The sequence below is a fragment of the Balaenoptera borealis genome (genome assembly GCF_965194805.1).
Source record: "Balaenoptera borealis genome assembly, contig: HAP1_SCAFFOLD_960, whole genome shotgun sequence".
In the NCBI taxonomy this organism is placed as follows: domain Eukaryota; kingdom Metazoa; phylum Chordata; class Mammalia; order Artiodactyla; family Balaenopteridae; genus Balaenoptera; species Balaenoptera borealis.
The window spans coordinates 25,452-49,399 of record NW_028123247.1 but is presented as its reverse complement, the minus strand read 5'-3'; the positions used below and the strand labels follow the sequence as shown (position 1 = coordinate 49,399).

The 23,948-nt window shown below is 34.0% G+C and overlaps 1 long non-coding RNA gene across 3 annotated transcripts in view; it reads right to left on the bottom strand.

Moving 5' to 3' along the window:
* Positions 1-825: 825 nt before the first annotated feature.
* LOC309621756 overlaps positions 826-23,948 on the bottom strand; it is a 34,316-nt gene continuing 11,193 nt past the window's right edge. For 2 of the 3 annotated variants that reach the window (XR_014240252.1, XR_014240253.1), the window contains 2 exons: positions 5,170-5,253; positions 826-1,412 (listed from right to left, as the gene is read on the bottom strand). This is a non-coding gene — a long non-coding RNA (uncharacterized lncRNA). Of the gene's footprint in view, positions 1,413-4,507; positions 4,887-5,169; positions 5,254-23,948 lie in introns of those variants that run through there. The other variant, XR_014240254.1, reaches the window with a different exon arrangement.

Here is a 23,948-nt window from a genome sequence, read left to right as displayed (position 1 = left end):
GGTACTTTGGTCATTTTAACAATATTGACTCTTCCAGTCCAAAAACATGACATATCTTTCCATCTGTTTGTGTCATCTTCAATTTCTTTCATCATTGTCTTTTAGTTTTCAGAGTACAGATCTTTTGCCTCCCTAGGTAGGTTTATTCTTAGATATTTTATTATTTTTGATGTTATGGTAAACGGGATTGTTTCCTTAATTTCTCTTTCTGATATTTTGTTATTATTGTATAGAAATGCAACAGATATCTGTATATTAATTTTGTATCCAGCAACTTTACTGAATTCATTGATGAGCTCTAGTAGTTTTCTGGTAGCATCTTTAGAATTTTCTATGTACAGCATCATGGCATCTGCAAACAGTGACAGTTTTACTTCTTTTCCAATTCAGATTCCTTTTATTTCTTCTTTTCCTCTGATTGCTGTGACTAGGTCTTCCAAAACTATGTTGAATAAAAGTGGTGAGACTGAGCAACTTTGTCTTGTTCCTGATCTTAGAGGAAATGTTTTCAGCTTTTCACCATTGAGTATGATGTTAGCTATGGGTTTGTCATATATGACCTTTATTATGTCAGGATATTTTTCCTCTATGCCCGCTCTCTGAAGATTTTTTTATCATAAATGGATGTTGAATTTTTATCAAAAGCTTTTTCTGCCTCTATTGAGATCATCATATAGTTTTTATTCTTCAGTTTGTTAATGTGGTGTATCACATTGATTGATTTGTGGATATTGAAAAATCCTTGCATCCCTGGGATAAATCCCACTTGATCATAGTGTATGAGCCTTTTAATGTCTTGTTGCACTTGGTTTGCCAGTATTTTGTTGAGGATTTGTGCATCTCTGTTCATCAGTGATATTGGCCTGTAATTTTTTTTTTTTTGAGATATCTGTGTCTGGTTTCGGCATCAGGGTGATGGTGGCCTCATAAAATATATTCAGAAGTGTTCCTTCCTCTACAATTTTTTGGAGTAGTTTCAGAAGGATAGGTGTTAACTCTTCTTATCTTCCTTCTTCCTGCTGGTTATGCAGCCTGCAATGAGTGGTATGTGCATGAGAGCTCTCCCTTCAGGGGTTTCCTGACTCCATTTTAAATGAGGTTTTCCTTTATTTATTTTCACATTTTCCCTTTTTTATCAAGCTTTTTCCTGGAAAGCATTGCTTGTCAAGAGTTAGGTTGTACATATTTAGTGGGTTTTATCCCTTGGTGCCAGGAATGACCTTTCTTGGTTTTCATGTCTCCCATCTGAGGGAAAGCGCATTGTGATGTGAAACCATTTTAGTAACAAGGAGGGACAGGAGGGAGAACTTTCAGCTGTTTCCCATTTAAAGTCTATATCCTTTCAAGGTCATAAACATTGGAGATCATCTCAGAAGTGTGAAGCTAGCATCAATCTAATGAGTATGTCATTTCTACAAAGGATAGACAGGCAACAGGTACAGAACTTAAAAATAATTATGCAAAGCAGAATTAAAATTAACATGACTAGTCCAATTTGTATTGTGCTTGTTTCTTTATCATGTGTAATTAAATTTTTACCTCTCCAGAGGTATTTATTCGTGTGCAACTTGTGGTATTTGCTATTGTATAAATGCCTTCTTGTTCAGCAAGTAGGTAATCAAGGGCTACACAATTGTCCAAAACTACTTTAGCCAATGAATTAAGTGATTGTTGTTGGGCTGCTACTGCTTTGGCTCTGGAATCGTCCAGCTCTCCTGCTGTCAAAAAGAGATTTCTGATCATGTGTTCACTGGCACTTATTCTGACCCAAAGGAGAAAGGCTCTCCCTGTGGAGGCAAACTCAGAGTCATATATTCCCTTAGTATTTCCCATTTAAGGGGCTGTGGAGGCTTAATGGGGTGGATCGATGGGAGGTTTCAAAAGCTTTACTTTGTAGCTGATATCAAGGGGATGCTGGGTGAAATTAGGAAGCACTTGAGACAAGTGAAAAAATTTATTACAGGGTGGACTGAAGGGTCACCACTGTTGTTAATGGATGGGAGTTTCTGGTGGCAAACCCAACAATTAGATAAGTATCCTTTTGTAATAGATTGAGAAATACAAATGAGAGCATTGTCTGTCTGAGAAAAGGAGGGAGAGAGACTAGGGTAGGAAGTAACCATGGGAAAAAAGTAAACAGGCCTGGTAAGGTCATATTGAGAGAGCTATCTCATTCAGCGGTCATGTGCTTCGATTCCCGGTAAATTTGATTTGAAGGTTCCCAGTGCACATAGGACTGTATATCAGATGGAGCCTTCTTTAGCTATATGCTGTGTATCTAAGGCTTGAGTCTCTGATGCTTGGGTGCCATCTGGGTAGTGAGGAGGACCTTGTATAGTCCCTTCCAAGGAGATATAGGGCAGCATTTTTTCTTATTGATTCCAAAACAGAAAGGTGTGAGAAAATGGGGAACTGTTTAGTTTGGGAATCTGTAGTCAGATACCTGAGGAAACCGAAAAGCTTAGGGTCTAGTTCAGCTTACAGATGTATAACAAAACCTTAAAGACAATTAACAGGACAAGAATCTAATATTTACAAACGTGCAAACAATTTTTCTCTCCATAATTATTCCTCCTTTTGTCAAAGGTAATCATAGTAGAACTCATTTGTTTGAATTAATTTGGGCCTGATTATTGACCCAAATGCAGCAAGAATAGTAAGTGACCACATAAGCTCTTTTAAAGAATACTTTCCTGGAATCTTGTAAGCAAGATACTAGAGTGATTTTTCCAGGCAGTTTCTTAAAATTGGTCGTATCTGAGTGTATGTATAGCTTTCTCAAATATGACATTCCAGTCAAAGACTTGATAATATAGCCAATATTTCCAATTGTTTCCTGTTTCAAGGAGAACAGCTTCTTATTAAACTCATGCAAACAACTGTATTGACATTAAAAGAAAAATACTCATTGACAGTTTCTGAATATTGAAGGGATCAGGCAGAGAGAAAAAGTAAATGCTTCATCTTTGTTTACAAAGGTACATTTTATCAAATTGCTGAAAGTCATAGATAGCTTAAGAGAAAAAGCTTTCTTAAATCTGATAAATCAAAACATTAAAAAAATCAGCAATTTCAAATAAAAAGTCATACAAGAAATTATAACCATCTTCCTCAGTTTATTTAGTCCCATGTAACTAATTCTTGTTGATTTCAATCTTTTGTTGGAAGTTTTATGAAGCCATCAGTTTCTCCATGAGAGTTCCAAAAATTTTTACCCAGTTCAGTGGTATGATTAGAAAAGTTATCAGAAAGCTCTATTCCAGAATACCTGTCAGAGCCCTTTCCATGAATTTCTCTGTAGATGAAGCACTTGTGCAAGGACACTTTTGTAAAAGCATCAGAGTAAAACAATAACTGTAAGGAACAAATAACTTTAAAATAGCCACAGTTAAAGATCTGATGAGAATTGCAATTTATGAAGAAATTTGGTTATTTCTGTGACACATAACACTTTAAGATAATAACTAGAATTACAAGTGATAATAGAACATATCAGATTTCTAGGACTTTCATACAATTCTGGAATACTTATATTAATAACATGTCCACACAAATATAATCTAATAAAGGTTTAGCATCACTTACTTGACAATGTTTCCCACATAACTTAACAAATCAATTAAGCCTAATTAGTGTAACATCTCTCCTTTTATAAGGAGAGAGAACACATCTTTTGAGATGTTCCAGAGGCCCTCTGGAACATCCCAAAGTTAGTTTGAGGTCAAAAAGACTTCATTTACAACTTGATTTTTTTTGGGGGGGAGGTATTTGTCAAATACCAAAAGGTTTCAAAACACCTAGTCAAATAGGATCATAAGTCATTGTGAAACTATCCTTAGTTATCTAGGTGACCAAAACAACAATTAAAGACTTCACAGGAAAACATAGAAGGTTGCTCCACAGAAATGTAGAGCAAAACTTAGCTCTTTTATTATCAAGATGACTAGTTTCCTTAAGTAATCAAAGACCTGTGTAAACAGTGTGAGGCACAGTTGGTAAAACATAAAATCTTTGCTTTTAAGCAGATTACTTATAAAGGTAGGGAAAAATCTTTCATAAGATTTTCTTATATCAGGAGCAGACCAATAATAGTCCAACGAAACTTTGTTCTTTAGCAGATGAAAGAAAATTAAGTTCCGGTTTTATCTAAGTACACTATTGATCTTAAAGGTTAATTTAAAAACCCTTATAACCAATTTGTTCAATCTTATTCAGCTTGATCATACATAAAATTCCCTTCCCAGGATTCTTTTTCCACAAACCTTCTACAACTTTCTATATCCATTTAGCTTTTGTCCTATCTTTTTTTCTTTTCTTATTCTGGAGCAATCATTTTATTTTAGGACAAATTTTTTTTCCCGTATCAAAAATGCATCTCCATTATTTATACCTTCTTTCACTGAAAACTCATATCCTACTTTTCATATACAGTCATTTTCTTTCATCCTTATTATTTCTAGTAGTTTTGTAAAAGCAAACAAACAAAACAAAAACCTTTTAGCTCTTTTACAAATCAGGTTTGTATTTAAAATTTTTTCCTCCTCTTTTTTGCTGACAATTTCAATTTCATTAGTTCAAATGTTATCTTCTCAATTTCAAAAACTTACAAAGCTTATCTAGGAAAGAAATGATGCGAGGTAGTTGTTATAGAATAATTACAGATTTACTCTTATAGGAGAGAATAACTGTCTATTCACTATATTAAATGAATGTAAATTCCTTCTACATAATATAGTTAAAATAAAGCATATACTTTTGGAAATTACAGTATGAGATTCACTGTCTTACCTCTGTCTACAGTTTCATCCTGACATTGCTCTGATAGAGTGAATGAATGAACAGACAGAGGCAACAGGATCCCCACATTACTGCCGAAGAGCGTTGTCCTAAATTGAGTAGACAGAATAAAGATTTGAAAAATGGGAAGACAACTTCCAAATTGATGGCAGATCTATAAATCTGGGAAACCACTACCAGAATTCCCAGCCTTGCAAGTAATTATAAGAAATGGGAGAATTTCTTTTATACAAAGGTTGCTGCCTGGCTACAAATCTGAAAAGATCAGGTAACAGGTATGAGCATATTAAACAATTATTGCAGTCTGACTGACCTTGAGGAATTATCACTGAGTTTGAACAGGGCAGAAAGGGTGGTTGTTTTTGAACTGACCTTTTCAGCTGGCTGCACAAACCATTTTGTGGCTCAGTTCATTGTGGTAGAAGAGCAGTAGCTTTCAATCATGCTGAATCATTCCTTAGTAAGAAACATAGTGTATATTATGTATATACATACATACATATGTGTATATATACTTACATATATAAAACCATCTAAGTAACAAAAATAAAAGTTTACTCTCTTGCACTGTTGGTGGGAATGTAAACTGATACAGCCACTATGGAGAACAGTATGGAGGTTCCTTAAAAAACTAAAAATAGAACTACCATACGACCCAGCAATCCCACTACCAGGCATATACCCAGAGAAAACCATAATTCAAAAAGAGTCATGTACCACAGTGTTCATTGCAGCTCTATTTACAATAGCCAGGACATGGAAGCAACCTAAGTGTCCATCAACAGATGAATGGATAAAGAAGATGTGGCACATATATACAATGGAATATTACTCAGCCATAAAAAGAAATGAAATTGAGTTATTTGTAGTGAAGTGGATGTACCTAGAATCTGTCATACAGAGTGAAGTAAGTCAGAAAGAGAAAAACAAATACCGTATGCTAACACATATATATGGAATCTAAAAAAAAGGTCATGAAGAACCTAGGGACAAGACAGGAATAAAGACGCAGACCTACTAGAGAATGGACTTGAGGACATGGGGAGGGGGAAGGGTAAGCTGGGACGAAGTGAGAGAGTGGCATGGACATATATACACTACCAAATGTAAAATAGGTAGGGGGAAGCAGCCACATAGCACAGGGAGATCAGCTCAGTGCTTTGTGACCACGTAGAGGGGTGGGATAGGGAGGGTGGGAGGGAGACGCAAGAGGGAGGAGATATGGGGATATATGTATATGTATAGCTGATTCACTTTGTTATAAAACAGAAAATAACACACCATTGTAAAGCAATTATACTCCAATAAAGATGTTAAAAAAAAAAAGATCACACACTAACCAAAAAAAGTTTCATAAATTGACATGTATTTCCTATTTTTAGTGTATGCCATGTATGTATTCTGTTTTGCACCTTATGAAATTGCTCTCTTTTATTTATATATATGGATAGTAAATAAATCTATAACAAATCTATTTATAAATTATAGATAAAATTTAAGATACATATTATCAATTTATTTATATAGACAAATACAGGTAATATGTGTATCATAATTAACCAGTAGTATGTGAACACAGTTTGAAAAACAAGAAGTTATAGTAAATCCTCTCACAGGAAAAGTTATAGTAAATCCTCTCACAGGAAAATGCTTTCATGGGAGTTCCACTGTTTCTCATCTTCCAAAGCGGCACTAGCTGCTTTCTTTGAATTCTTTCATCATCAGTACATACAGTTTATGTGGAGTTAATTTACGCTTATTACTCTATATGTTTTGACACTTTCTCTTTGGTCTATTTTGTATTCTGAGCTCTTTTCTCAACCTTTTAAATTATTTGTAATTTTTGCTTTCCAGTGAAAACTAGGAAGCAGGCAACTGTGAACTATCTCTCATATATTAGGATCCTGCAGTAGATTAGAAAAATTATAAATACGTTAAAAAATTTTTAGAAGTATGTTCTTCCTCATAATAATCTTTTTTCAATGTGGCATAAAACATGTTTATTAAGAGCCCCAAATAGCCCTTGTCTCTGCAAAAATTAAAAAGCCAAAACTAGACAAATTTATGTTTAGCAATCAGTATCTCAGTATACCATCCTATCTGGAAATGATTTAGATAGTCAATGAATATCCATTATTTAATGTAACTTAGTATAAACTTTTATCTTATTTATAATTTTTAAAACACTTGTTTTTAGCGACTATGCTTCGGTTAGATATTAAATAGTTAACCATCATCTTAAGTTGTTTTTCTTGTTGACAAATTCTGTGACAGAAATAGCACAACCTAATTTTATCAGTAAACCCAGGTAGAAAAAGTTGTATATTTGCATTATATTCAATATTGATGACTCTGAAGACATGCCTTTTTCATTAAACCAACAAATTTAAGCTAACTTTTATTTCTCAAAGATTACCTCAGATCATATGAACTCAAAAAAACATTTGGGTTAGTTTCTGTGTTTCTGAGAGTATACTTGATTTATATAAACACTTAATGTTTCTTTAGGCCAATTAAATAGTGTTCTTTACAAATTAATTTTGACAATGCCACCTAGTGGTAGAAAAATATTATATACTTATACACATATAGACTTACATAATATACAGACAGACGCATACATCTTACAGGTTTTGTTTTTAATAATTTTAGCCATGTCTCAGGTAGAAAACTCAAAGGAATAGTTGCATCCAAATTGTGTTTCTGGCAGATTCAGTAAGTTAAGTTTACTTGCTCAGATGGCCAAAGTTTTTTACTAAAGATTTTTTATTTGCATGCTGTAAGTCATTTTGTCTTAGAAGCTTCTGTGTACCAATCAAAGAATGTATTCCATTGTCTCTGAGAGGTTTGGGATACTCTTTTTTAAGGGTGCCCCTTATAAATTTTATATAAAATAAAGATTCCCCAGAATGGCCATTATAATTCCAAATTATCCAAAAGTTCATCCATTTTTTCAGAAAGGCACAAGATCCTGGTCCAAGGACTAGGTGGATCCTATCTTGCCTTTGGATTCCCTAAAACACCTTAATTATGATGGGTCCTGTTTTCCAACAGCTGTTCTAAAATACCAGAAATCACATGTTTTTCCCTCTTTTGAACAGAATGAGTGACTTACCAAGAAGGTTCATAAAAACAGATCCCAAATAAAGCTGGCGAGCTCAAAATGCAAAGAGACTGGAGCTCAGATCCAGGAGAGACCCTCAAACTCCAGGATTAGGGAGAAAGCCCTGAGCTCAATGAGCTTTGTGGTTACTAGCATTTGTTTGCTCACGTGCCTAGGAGTTGTTGGGGTCTTCTTTGGCTCTCACTTTTGATTACCAAATAATATCAACCACAGAAATAAAGTAGCCCATTATTTTACCAGCAAAATGGATTTATTCAGAAATAGCAGAGAATTGCAATTCAAGACAGGCAAGCTGGTGAGTCAGGTAAATCTGAAGAAACAGAGGGAAGGTCTACTTTTATTAGGTTTTGGAAGGAAATTGGGGAGGGTTGCTTTGAATGAAATTTCACTGAAGAAGAACAAGAGTTCAAGATTGCAGCAGTTTCTTATTGGCTGCAAGTGGTGGTTAGTGCGTTTCTGCTGGGGCAGGAAATGCTGCTGGGGCATTTCCTTCTTTTTCTTAAAAGCGGGAGATTAAATTCCCTTGTGAAAAATGTTCTCCCTTGTACCAGAAGAAAAGTAACATTCTTATCATCAAAGTTAAGAAGTTGAGACTGAGAAAACTTTATACAGAGAATTCTATACGAACAGACCTTGTTAAAGTCTTATTTTCCTTCTTCCTACTGGTTATGCAGGCTGCAATGAGTGGTATGTGCATGAGAGCTCTCCCTTCAGGGGCTTCCTGACTCCATTTTAAATGAGGTTTACCTTTATTTATTTTCACAATATCTACAAATGATAACTTACAGAACTGTTTTGCCTCTGCATATTGTGGACTATAAATGTCCCTTCTGAAATTAAAACTGACATATACACCCTACTATATATAAAATAGATAACTAATAAGGACCTTCTATATAGCACAGGGAACTCTTCTCAATATTCTGTAATGACCTATATGAGAAAAGAATCTAAAAAAGAGTGGATATATGTATGTGTATAACTGATTCACTTTGCTGTGCAGCAGAAACTAACACAACATTAAATCAACTATACGACAATAAAATTTTTTTAAAAATCTACACAACCAGAGGGGAAAAAAATAAAATTCAATTCAATTAAAATTGAAAACATAGGTATTAATATATTTAAATCTAATAAGATCAGAGACCCAATTACAGGTAACATAGAATGAATTAAGATTATGTTTCTTTGGAACCACTCTTGATACCAAATTCTGTACTGGTCAGTGTTCAATCAGAGAAATAGAATCACTTGTGTTGCTACTTAAATGCATACATATTTGCAGGAATTTGTTTCAGAGATTTGACCTCACACAATTCTGTGAGCTGTTTCAACAGTGTGATACTTTCCTATTTTATATGTGCTTAAAGTTCACAAGGCAGGCAGTTAGGAATTAAAAATGAATGTAACGTGAGTGAAAGCCAGGATAAGCTGGAACCCACAAACGGAAGAAGAACCCATGAGAATAGACTGGAACCAAAGTCAGTTCACACGGCCTTCATCCTTGATGAAGAGAGTATCTTAGAGAAGAAGCTGATATCTTTTATCATATAGATAAATGCACATATGACCCAGAAGTAGAGAAACGAAAGGAGGATTCTGGGAAAAGTGGATTTAATTTCAGGCCAGGCAGCTGCCACAGGCCAATGAGGAAAGTCAACAAATAGTCTCTGTCCTGACCTCTTGAGTACAAAAACAAAACGGCTGCTGCTTCACTTCTGCCCTTCAAATCCTGTGGAGAAACACCTTTGGTGGCTCATCCATTTTTTTCTTTTAAACTGCTCTTCTTCTTCTTTTTTTTTTTTTTTCTAATTTGGCTGCACTGCACAGCATGAGGGATCTTAGTTCCCCAACCAAGGATCAAACCTGGGCCCACACAGTGAAAGGGCCGAGTCCTAACCACTGGTGGGAATTCTGGGAAACATAGGTCAGTCAAGCCAAGTTGACAATTTGCAAAGTTAACACAAACACATTACTATTTGTGTAGCAAAACATTAATATCGACAAGTGACATAAACAAAAACACTAAATAGGTTCACATTAAATACACATCAGGTTTTGCCATCCAAAGATTTTTGCATTAATCTGACAAATACATTCAGTTTTAAAAGATTTTTGGATTTTGTAATTGTCAAGAGATTCAAGATTTACTTTATGTTTCCAGGTAGAACAAATTTAAAGTGATGGTTTTGGGCAAAAAAGAATGTGAATAAAAAATGATAATCAAGAAAACTGTTGTTCTGCAACAGCATCCAATAAAGCAGATACTTTCCTTGACTCTAAATAGTGACTTTCCAGACTTCCCTGGTGACACAGTGGTTAAGAATCTGCCTGTCAAAGCAGGGGACACGGGTTCGAGCCCTGGTCCACGAAGATCCCACATGCTGCGGACCAGCTAAGCCTGTATGCCACAACTACTAAGTCTGCACTCTTAGCCTGAAGCCACAACTACTGAGCCTGCGTGCCACAACTACTGAAGCCCACGTGCCTAGAGGCTGTGCTCCACAACAAGAGAAGCCAGCACAATAAGAAGCCTGCGCACCGCAAGGAAGAGTAGCCCCCACTCGCCGCAACTAGAGAAAGCCCGTGCGCAGCAAGGAAGACCCAACGCAGCCAAAAATAAATAAATAAATAAGTTTATTTTATAAATAAATAAATAAATCGTGACTTTCAAGTAACTCTTCTCAGTAGACATATAACATACATAAACGATAAACTAAATATCTTCAGGGCACAAGTATTCTTTCAACTATCATTTTTTGGACTAATCAGATTAAAAAATCTGGCAATGAGAATAACCTCTATCATGGAATCCAGATTCCCAAGCCTAAAAAATATATAAATGTTCAAAGGATTTTCCAAAATGGTATGAAAAATGAATATATGAATGCTGTGGCCATGAGAATATGCCTCTCAGATCTCTGACCACAGCAAACATCATTGAGCAACGTTCCAAACTATTGCATTCTGAAATCCATTACCATGTTTGTGCCTCAACTAGATTTCTGATGAGCTATTCCAAGCCAGTGCCTGAGCATGGTAGGAATATTATGGTAGGCCTGTCCGAGGAAATCCTGTGACCTCATAAATGACTTTGACTCCAAGATTCCATGACAATTCTTTAGCACTTGAGATCAGTCTAAGATGCTTGCACCCAAATTTTCTTCCATCTTTCACTCACTCCTGCATTTGAGATCAGACTTGCATCTCAGAATCATGGCTCTCCAAGCTCCTTCCTTTTTTTCTCACATTCATTTTTTCTAATAAAGTTTTGCACACTTAATCTTATCTTGGTGTCTGTTTCTTGAAGGAGCTAGTGTAACACAATGTTATGTTTTGGTCTATGTGTTTGTGTGTGCTTGTGTGTGTGCCACAAGAGCAAATACAAATAAAAATGAAATGCTTAATTCTCCTGTTATAAATAAGAGACTTCTCCCCTCCTTTTTCTGAGCTCATTTACTTTAGAAAATGTGTAAACTCTTCACTGTCTCTTTGAAATATATATAAATCTTGTAAAAGCTAATTAAGCTTATTGCCAGTTTTAAGATCCAGGAATGCCTTCTCAAGGACCTGGGAGCCATCTGTTTGAAGTGTAATCTTCAAGGAAGCTAGCCCCACTATCTCCAAGTTTCTGTGAGAAGGAAGGAGCCTAATTTGGGTAGATGCCTCTCTCCAAGTTGCAAAACTACTTAGGTATGACATTAGTGTCATAAAGATATGAGAAATTTATTTTTCCTTTAGATAAAACCAATTTCCTAACACAGATGGTCATTCCAATTACCAGATGAATTATGTGTGACCTATAGTGCTGTGAAATCCTTTTACTTGAGGACTATTTATTATTTATCTTGAGAACATATATGTGATGGTTGGCCATTTGGCTATATAAAAATTGTCTCTAAAATCTCTTAGTGGATTACCTGTGATGTACATCACATTCTGGTTTAATTCTTATTCAACAGTAAAATTGTTTTCTTTCTCTTCTACGTATATGGAAGAAGTTTTCTAGGTTGGGAAGAGATTTTTTAAAAATTATATGTCCCAACAATATGTATATGTATATATATATATATATATATACACACGTATACATGTATATATGTATGTGTGTGTGTGTGTATATATATATATATATATATATATATCTGTATATACATATCTGTGTATATGTATATATATACATACATTTCCCCAACATGTATATGTACATGTGTATGTATATATTTATATACATATATGTTTCTATGTATACACATACTTTTGAAAACATTGTGTTTCAGAAATGTTTACATAGTATTAATTTCAATTGCTCTAAAAATATTCTATGGTAATATTTTCTTCAAAATATTAAGCAAATTCAGAGGTATTCAACAAGTCATTAGATATTTCTTGCCCTTGTAAGACACAAACTTGTGACAAAAATATTTAGAAAAATAAGAGCTGGGATATATTTTGTAATGCAATATGAAACAAGTGTTACAGAAGTGTGTATCTATAGAATTTGGGAAAATTTCATAGAAGAAATCTTCTTGGCTTTATTGTCCAAACATTTACAGTACCACTATTCTTCATCTTCCCCATTATATACAAAATATCTCTCTTCTTGTGGGGGTAATGGAACTTCTTGATTATGTCAGTAACTTCCTAGCTCCTCATACCTTACTGCTTCTACCTGCCTTCCTTTCCCCAAAGAATTACATAGAAGCCTACATGATCCCTTAAATATATAACTCAGATAACTTCATTCCTTTGATAAATCTGTGCATTTGTCCCCATTTCACTCATTGGTCTGTAGATTTGCACTCCTACCCCTCTGGCTTTTTCTTTTAGTACCCTGGTAAGCTAACTCAACCCCAGATTCACTGGCCTATATGCCTTTTCTTGCATTCCAGGCAAGCTCCCTCCTCATGGATACGGTCCCAGCTCTTCCTGTGGTTAACATCCTTATTTTCTTCTGTATTTTATTCAAATGTCTCATTTTCAGTGACCTGCGTTGAACATCCAGATTTATTAATTCCATCTGCTTCCTCCCTCCCTCAGCACTCCTTCTCCTACTTATACTTTTCCCTTATATATATATAAATCCATAGTGTGTTTTTTTTTTGGCTGCGTTGTGTGGCTTGTGGGTGATATTTTCTTTAAAAATCAACAGCTAATTCAGAGGTATTCAACAAGTCCCTGACCAGAGATTGAACCCAGGGCCCCATCAGTGAGAGTGCCAAGTACTAACCACTGGACTGCCAGGGAATTTCCATAGAATTTTTTTACCTTCTTAATAATTATGATTTACTTGTTTATCATACCTGTTGTTTATTCTCTGTTTACTCTAGCCTGAATATCAGCTGTTCAAATCCAGGTATCTTTGGCAATTTTGCTCACTGATGCATCTAAATCCTAACCACTTAGGATGGTTATGGTGCCTGATACATAGCTGGCACTCAGTAAGCGTTTGTGTGATAAAGGAATGCATGCATGCATAGAAGAAGCCATGTAAGATGGCAAGTGAAGGCAAAATGGGTTTCAGTTGGCCAGTGTAGGATTTTATGTAAATTACTGTGTGCTGAAGGAAAGCAGCAAGTCTGAGAATTGATGGGTATGTTTGTGGACTTTGAATAATGCAGAGGAGAAGAACTGGGTTCAAGGAAATTGAAGAAATGTGTCTGGAAAAGTAAGCTGTTGCTATATACTTTTTCCTTACTGGTTCTTTGTACTTAGGTTTCCAGTCACTAGAAAACTACTCAGCATCTACAATAGTCAGTGGTATAATGAGCACTGTTTCAGAAGATAGTATATAAAACAGGCTGTAGGGGGAAAAGCCATTTGAAAACTGCTGCAGTTGTCCCTCAATAATCTTAAGAGGATAGGTTTGAATGAAATGCCTTAAAATTCAAATATCACTAGTCCTAACATTTTTGTGATAACTGCCAATTTCTGTATCACCAGTATGACTGATTCTCTTTGTCCAGCAGTACTGTATTTCTGTTATCTGAGTTTTTTTTAATAACCTTTTACAAAACTTTCATATAAGTTATATGCTTTACATACCCTCCACAGAATTTATGTTCTATAATCATAATCAGAGGAGAGAAACAGAACAGAATTTAGACAAGTTAAAGCCTAAAACTTGATTTAAAAAAATTTTGTATTAGTTAAGGCTTTGTAAATTATTTAAGCATAATATTTATAAAATTACTATTCAATTTTATTTTAAATGTCTATTTGTTTGAGTTAAATACACTGTGACAATATTTGGATAACTTTGAAGAGACATAAATATAGAACAGATATGCTGAGACTATCTGCTGTGTATACATCCTAAAATAGACATATTAGAGTCAAAGCTCAACTGCTCATATTAATAAAAGGAAAAATGTGTCTTCATCTGATAGGAGGTGATAAAAACTCATTTTTATACTTGAGCATGAGATGAGTATTTGAAGTCTAAAACATAATGTATTTATTTCATGAAGACCAAACTAATGAATTCCTGGAATTTCTTTACTGGTATTTGCTTATCTGTAAAAGCCATTTCAAGTGAATATTAGAGGGAATAATCTCTAAGACTGATGCAGAGCTCACACCCAAGAGAACTGAGCTAGCCGTCATCTCTCCTCAAATAGATATAGTTAAGTCCTTTGGTTTCAAGTATCTTCCACTTAGATTGTAAGATGAATGAAATGATTAAGCAAACTAATAAAGAAAGTACTTAAACTCAGTAAATTTGAAGGACAAATTATTTGGAAAATAGAATGTGCTAATAATAATTTTCCTGTAGAAAACTTGGAAAAAATAATTGCTCAGAAATAAGACACTATGTTGTGCTTCAGTAATCTAATTTACAATGAGCATTTAAATGCTGAAATCTCTTTAAGCACATAATTTAAGGCCAAGGTCAATCGAAAAAGGATCCAATAATGGATATTTTTTTCTAGAATTGATGGATTAACTTAAGAAACTCAAACTCATAATTCAGAAACCATATAATATTTGGAATAAAAATATTGATGTTAACTTCTTAAAATAATTTTTAGTTTAAAAATGTATTTTGTGCTACTTGAGCTATAATTATCAATTTGCATTTGAAATTACTCGTTCCATAAACACTGACTGATAACCTCAAATTTTATCCATGATATTACTTAATGAATTCCTGAATATTTAATGTTAAAATATACCTACATACCAATATTTCAACAAATTTAACACCACTGAGTCTGATAATGAAAATAGGTTTTTTACATGTGCTGCCAGATTGATAGTAATTTTTAAATACCTTAACTTGTAAGATGCATTGCTATTTTAAGTAAAATAAATGTGAAAAAAATGGATACCTCTAAAGATGATAAACTGGAGAAATACATAGACAAAAGTAAATATGGGAAACAACCTTCTGAAGACAAGATCTATATTTTAAAATAATTAATATCACAAAATTTATAAAATGTTGGAAAGAGAAAATGATGAAAATCATTACAAGGAACACTTTGGTAAAATTATTTTGTGCTTTTTCATTACATGTACTTAGTACTGCTTTTATGCTTTTAACTATTAAATTATTTGATTTTTTCATATTATTGACTAAGTTACTATTTTATATAGTTCTCAGCATCTCAAACATGTGGCATTTCTAGGAAGGACTATACCATATTACTAGTGGTAAGTTTGAGCATTTTTAATAATTGGTGAAGCTATTTCTCAGTATAAATTTCTTTAAAATCCTTGAGAAATGAAAGCTGAGTGTCTGTTTTAACATTACTGTCCAACAGTCTGCATTAACATTATTTTGCTCTTCCAGGAAACTCTTACCCAAGAAGGTTAATTTACAGATAAGTTTGTTCTAAGTACTTCATGAAAATCCAGACACCCAAAGCATAGAATATTTCACTAGCTCTCCTGAAGTACAAGTCTCTTCTCACAGCCATCGACTTCTCAGATGGGCTCATCAAGGCTCACTTCGACAATCCCAACTGAGTCCCTTACTAATAAATTATTATTTTACAAATTTGACCCAATTTCAAGTATACCCTCTCACTGAAAGGACCCCCTTTAATTGGATCCCCCAAATCTTATAAATATCCTGTCCTGACCTTTCTGTTCCAAGTACTCCTAAAACTGTCAAGATAGTTCACTGCCTTTCTGCAGTAAGCAATAAATCTATATTCAGTCAGTGGGTTATTTTGGTAGTCTTTCTGGAGAGGTGACAGGAGACACCCCTTCTACTTAAAGAATGCCTACGATTATTATTGACTTATTTACTGTCAGATTTCTATAAAATAAAAGAGCATTAGCATCACTGTTTTGTTATACTCAGCAGCTTGCCATATGGTAAGCATACATTAGAAGACAATTAAGGGTGAAAAGGACTGCTTTTCTCACATGACACAATTACATAGTGTGAAAACATTCAGGAGGTGTTTATGAACTCAGTGGATGCTGAAACATAAGGTATTTCTTCACGAGACATAAGGAATTTTGCAAGAAAAATATAACCAGTATTTTAGTTCTTTTTTAGAGATCTAATTAGTATGTCTTTTAAAGAAAAACTGTCTAAAATTTAAATTATTTTTAAGGGAATTTTAGTCACTTGAAATCTTCAGTTTATAAATCAGGAAAAAATCTTTTAACTCTTGATACTCCTACGTAAGATCATGCAGCTTTAAGTTAGGTTAACAGTAGATTGCTGTTTATATGAAAATCTAACCCTTGAGTTAGTTAAACATGCAGTTCCATGAGTCTGTTATAATGCCTGGAAGATTTGAGTCTTTATTCATAAATATGTGAAAAATACTTTTGTATAGAAAAGAACTGCACAAAAATAGACATTAAGATTCAAGTAAAGAAAGCATAGGGATTGAAGACAAATCAGAGCATAATTTTTGAAAATTGAAATATAACATACACTAGAAAAAAGTGCACAAATCATCAATCAGTATTCAGTTCAGTGAAACTCTACAAAGGCAAGTATGCAGTCAACACTGGATGAAGAAACAGAATAATATCCATATCTTGGAACTTCCCTGCATGTTCCTTCTCTATCACTATCTCCCCTCAAAGATGATGTTTTCATGGAGGAGTTTTGGCGTTTTCATAGGTGTATACCTATGTCAAAATTATACTTTAAATATGTGAAATTTATTTTGTTAATTACACCTCAATAAATTATTTATAAAAAGTAAGTATACAAAATGATTTCCAATAACAGTAAGTACAGTAAGGACTGTAAAGTAGTCAAATGGAAGGAGGAGGATGAATTTAAAAACATCTCCTTTGAAATCACATCTTTTCATGATAGACCTGAATGATAAGAATGAGTCAAGCATGAAAAGACTATGGCAAAAATAAACAAACAAAACATTCCACATAGAACAGTGACTACACTTAAAAATATGGATGGGGCCTCACAAACATAATCTTGAGTTAAAAGGCCAGGTACAAAAGAGTATTTATTAATAATTATTTATTTATAATGTACAAAAAGTGTTGTAATTAATCTCTACTCTTAGAATTCAGAAGTGATTATCCCTGGAGAGTTATTGGATAGGTATGTTGACTTAAAGAAAGACACACAGCATAAGAGTTTAAATTCTATTCAGGGTGTAACTGAGGACTATAGCCCAAGAGAAAGCCACTAAATTGGCTCTGATGTGTTTGTGAAAATTCTGTGAGTCACACAGTTATATGAACACTATGTATTCACACATATGCTGTGGTATGCAGACTTGAAATTTAATTTAAACTAAAAAATTATATTAAACATATGAAATAGATATATTATATCCCAGCTAGATACTTACCCAAGAGTTAACTTTTGTTAAAAAATGATGCCACTCTTCTGATCCAGAACTATAAATGGCACACTTTAAATATATAAAATATATCAACCTATCTAAATTTCATATCATCTGTTATAATAATTAAAGCCCTTCTTTATTATCCCCAGGATTAAATTTCTATTTATATTGCTTTGCATCTTTCTAATATGTACTTAAACATGAATCAAACAACATTTTAAAGCTATATTTGAAGATTTTAATGCTTTTTCCCACTTTTTTAAACATAGCATGCAAAGAAGACATTGAAATTCACTCTCAGTTTAAATCTAAAGCACTATGAAAATTTATTCCTAAAAACAAAACAACACACAATACCAAAATGTGAAGTATCTACACTGAGAATACTGTCTACAATCCAGCAAGTATACCTTAAAACGACAGAGTGGAGACACTAGAAATTATTGCGATGAGACCAAGGTGAGAAAGAAGGGACTAATATATGGTGCATTTATAGTGAGATTCACGGTACCCGATAATTAAAATTTAATTGTGGACTAGTTATTCTCATTTCAGGTTTAGAAAGTATAAGCTGAGTTTAAGTAACTTGTTCAAGACTACGTGACTGCGTGGTAAAATCATGTCTTTCTAACATATGTTTCCCTAAGACTAAAGATGAAGCATTTAAAAAACAATAATATAAAAAAGTTTGAATACAGCAGAAATACAGCAGATACTATCTTCCTTATAATTTCCTTTAATTAACCAATAATTTATCTTGAAAATCTACAGAGAGCTAAAAATAAGTTTAAAACATTATAAATATACTTTTATTATGTTGGAAGAAAAATGGTTAAGCAGCAGGTCAGGAATCTCCTCTATCCCTTTGCTGGGGGGAAAAGCTCTATCAAACCTTGTAAACATGCTGATGACAGATCTGCAGACAAACTGTTTAATGGTTTTGCCAATAGGAGAGTTGTTATCTGTGGAATCGTTTTAGCAGGGTTTACCTAGTTTGTCTAGTGTGCCTGAAGTAAATACACTTGGAATCCATGAATTTATGTGGCATGGATCCCTGGAAAAATCACATTAGCTATTTAAATATTTAAGTATAAAATGGAGATGACTGAGGGGCTCCCTTCTCTATTATGAATGTGGCTCCATATATTTCTTAGATACTTCTATATTAATCTGGTCAAAGTGTGTCTGATATGGAAAGAAAAGACCTGGAGTGCTACAGTACCTGACCTGGACTTCTCTCTATTTGCCTGTGCCTTGTGATTACTAGGATCCTTGAATTCTTAAATATAGCTTGATAGTAAGTATATTAATTTCCTAGGGCTGCCGAAGTACCACAAATTGAATGGCTTAAAACAACAGAAACATATTCCAAAGGTAGGTGTCTAAAATCAAGGTGTTGGTAGAGACATAAGGGAATCATTCCTTGCCTCATCCTAGCTTCCTATGGTTTGTGGGCAGTTCTTGGCATTCATTAGCTTGTAGCTTTATTGTCTTCCTTTATTACTACATGGCGTTTTCTGTGTGTGTCTTCACATGCCATCTTTTATAAGAACACTCATTATGTTTGATTAAGGGCCTCCCTACTCTGGTATAACCAAATCTCAATTAGTTACATTTGCAATGACACTGTCTCTACATTTTGAGGTACTAGAGGTTAGGATTTCAACATATTTTTTTGGGGGGGGGGGACACAATTCAACTCATAACATCAGGTAAAGTCTCTGATATTGTGTGAGTATGACTGACAATCAGATCCCTTTTGTTATCTGATTATAGACCAATGGGGTGAAGATAATCTGGTACAACCTTAATTTAATTTCTAAACTGCTAAGAGGAAATACTAAATGTCTTTCAACAAAATATATATAAATAATTAGTATGAGATACATGGTATCTTATTAATTTAAACAAGTATATTCCAACTACTTTTCTAACCTCTTGAGGCAGAGGTCAAAATAATAAAGTACCTAGTACTAGGTAACAATTTAGACTACATGAACTATAAATATGATCAATTTGGGGAACAAATCCTTATGTTTTATCTTAATTTGGGTTCTTCCATAAATAGATACTAACACAGGAATTTAGATACAAGAAATCTCTTTGTGAGTTGAACCCTGGAACTACTTGAGAAAGAAGGGAAGTGAGAAATGAATGGAGTCAAGTCAATAGAAGATGAGTTAATGAGCAAGTTACCCCTGTTGGCAATTGGGATTAATATCACCAGAAGCCGCTAAAACACTGTGCAAAACATGCCACAGAATTTGACTACTGAGGGGCAGGGAATTGAAGAACTTACATATAACCCCTTGCCCTGCAAATAAAAGTTGGAGAAATTACCTACAACCCCTGGGACTCCAGGAGCTCCAGTGAATTACCTTGCATGCACTTTAAGCTTGCCTTGTGTGACTGCCTAGCATCTTCCCATGGCCAGAGATCTCTCCAGAGCAGAGATGCAGGAAGTTGTTGGTATGTCTAAGTCCTCTATGAAAACTACCTGAGGTGTAGGCCAAAGAGATAGAGTGTGAAATTGACAGACTGTGCTACATACATTACCCCTTTTTTGTGAACAGTATCCCTGACATTCTTCATGGAACTCTGGCTTTGTATTTAAGACCTAGGGTGAACTCAATTAAGATCTAGAGTGTTCCTTCACAGAAGCAGTATAAACCTAAAATTGTTCTCCTCTTTTGGGTATGCTCCATGGTGTTTCATGATCTTTTCAGACTCCACATTTTACCCCATGAATTATAATCTACAACATTTCTTGTGAAATATAGATAAAAATCAACCACATTAAAAAAAGTGGACCTTGGCAATAAGTGAAGGTGAATGGAACTGGTCGTGTCAGGATAAAGTAAATAATCCAAGTAAATAATCAAGTAAATACTCCAAACTAGTCCAAGTAAATAAGATAGTCGCAAGTTGGGTGTAGTGAACTAGGAGGTCAAGTGGCTTAGGCCACTTAATATCTGACAACAGAGCAAGAACAAGTGTAGAGATAGATTACATAAACTGTGTCAAATAAATAGAAGATAGCTCACAAGGGGAAAATGGAGAGCTAAGAAAGAAACTAAGACATGAGGCTATTTTCAGGAAACTATGGCATAATGGTCTACTACAGGGGTACTTGGCAATTGTTACTCTGACATCTAATAAGAGCTCTTCTGTTAATATTCCTGGCTCTACATGTCTAATATCCGTGGGTATAAATGGTGTTCATTTAACTCAGATGATGTACATATTGCCCATATTCTTTAAAAGATATACATCCCCCTATAGTGCCTTACAAACAACCTGGAATTTAATGGCAAGGGTCTTAGGCCTTCTCATGGCTGACATATTAATACTTATCAAGTGATTGAGTAGGACTCCTAGTGGTAGAATCTCTGCCTCAAGCACAAGGAGCAGTATGTGCAGCATGAAGTCTCTGGTATATGCACTGGAGTGATGCTTGTGAAAGTCACTGGGGGAGTGTATATGAAAAAGCAGTTTAGCAGATGTAAAAAATAAATCTAACTTTCACACTGTTAAAGATATGATCCAACTACTTTTGATCAAAGTCTCTTTTGAGTCCTATAAATAGATTATGAGAGAAAACTTAGATGAATAAGCCTTTAAAGAGAAGCTTTGACATGCCAGAAGAATCACCAGATCTAATGTTCACCTACCTAGTAACCTATATGTGTTCTGAGAGCCTGCTAATGTGTCAGAACTAGCTTAGTCTCCGATATATTAATAAAGTAGGGAGAGGGAGGCTGGTATATGGTATATCATCTTCCACTGCCATATAATCTGTTCACCATGACTATAAAATGTGGATGATAGCAGGGTTCCTGATGGGCATTGAAGTATACGTAATGATGAAAGAAAAGACAGGTTAACAACAATTTCAATGAGAAAATGTTATTTGAGTATGACTTTATTAATGATATCAAGAAATCACAGAATTTTTAGGGCATGGTTAACTATCTTCTAAGTTGGATGTGCATGTCATTAAAAATTGAAACTCAATTTACTCTTTTATTTTTTTTCTCTGTGTATTTATTATTTTGTGGAATTGACTTGTTGAGACCTCTGCTAATGAGTAAGTATATTCAACAATCTGTTTCTGTGAAGCAACCTGAAAATAAGTCATAGGAACCATGAGTTCTAGGAGAACTATGTCCCTATAATTTATGGCAAGGAATAGCTCCATTTCACCCTAGATTTCATTTGGAGATGTATCTAGTTAAAGCAATAATTATCCTTCTTACTTAACTTCAAAGCTGTTGATACTTCTGCACATACGAATGGCTTTCCCATATGGGAAATTTCAGAGTCTGCCATGGGTCTTGTTTGCACTATTTGTTGACCTTTTCCAAAATGATCAGTTTCTGCTTTGGCTTTTTTTCCCTTTTCAGAATTTTCCTCTTTTTTCTCATTTTTAAAGCAAAATATTGTTTAAATCTAGCAGCCCTATGTCTGATGCTTTGTGTTAATACAGTTCCCCACATATCAATGTTTTCCACATATCAATATTTATGTCAAATTATTTTCTATATGCCCTTTAAGCAAAACCTAGTGCATGTAGTGCTCAGATTTTCTTCACTACTCTTATTTTTCATGGCAGTTTGACATTCATTTTTCATTCTATCAGACTGGGCTACTGCACAGAGGGATTTTAAGGAACATGGCCTAGATATCATTCATAAGGAAGAGGCTATCATACCACTGAAAACACACATAGTTGATGTCACAAGAGATATTATAGTTTCTACTGAAATTTACCTCTTCATTGATATGAACTTTACTTAATGGGGAAATTACTTACTTTTTCTTTTCCCCACTGCTACATTTATCGCTTCCTAGCATAGAGGAGTGTTGTGAAGCAATATGTTTAAAAATACAGTTTCATCATATTACTACACAGACTATGCTAGTAAACATTTCCCAACCTAACACAGTGTCTTATTTCCATTAAAAATATGTTAGCCTTTATTCTCAACAAACCCAGTGCTAAGTAGTTTATGTATTTTTTGTCTTTGACTCTTCACCACAAATCCCAAAAGTACGTATTGCTGTTTTTCCCATATTATAAATAAAAATCCTGAGGCTTAGAGAGATTAAATAATTTGTCCAAAATCACAGAGCTAGGGAATTTGGGGCAAATATTTAAAACTAAGTCACCAGACCTCAGACACCTTGTTCTTAATCATTGTATTACGCTGAGTTCAGAAATTATAACACTATTTTTATTCGATTCTGTCAACTGCTAATAATGAGTACCTAGTAAATATGTGGGTTCACTTCTTTTTAGGTAAAATAAAAGTTTAATTAAACATTTGTATTATCCTCTGTAAATCTCACTACCCTCTCATAGATATAATCCTATCTTTCATTTGCTTTAATGTCTTGTGGAAGACTCCTTTGTCTTTGAAATTCCATTTTTTTAAAAAAAGAAATTTCTACCTGATATTAGTCTTCCTAAGTTTATACTACACAGCGATTTTTTAACAATTAGTATATTATTATTTTTAATTTCATTTAGTTTTCCAGTAATTTCATATATTTTTTCTTATCAGTTTTATTGAGCTATAATTAGCATAAAATAAAATGCACAACAGTAAACTATGCAATGTGTGTGTATACATATATATAAGTATTTCTAGTTGAGTAATTGAACAATTCTATTACTGGCACAAGATGACTAAGTGTTCAATTTAACTTTAGACAATGAAACTACTAAAAATGTTTCCTGGCATATTACTTTTTTAATGGCCTTGCAGCCACACCTGATGCTGTTTTTGTGATAGTATTTCCTTAATGACATTACAAAATCAGATTCATATTTTTCATAGGACTTACAACATTGCATCTTTATTGGACTTGTGTAAATTTAGCATTTTCCATGGTTTTAAATTTGAATGAACGTGCTGTTTTGAAGAGAGAAATTTCTTATATATTTTCAAATAAAAGCAGTAAATGTCTTAGTAGTTAGAGAGGTTGGTACTTACTTAAGCTATATTCTAGGTCAAATACGTAGCAAGCAATAAAAGGATTTAAAAACAAGGTACATGAGAAAAAAATATAAGATGATGTAGAATAGATGGACAATCTTAGATATCATGGTACAGTTCTTAAAGATTAAGAACCAAAATCTTCAACCAAAGATTATAGAAAAGAAAAAATCATGAAGATTAATGAAGGTTTCAAAGTAGTACATAAGGGGGGAAAATGCAAAATTTGGAGAA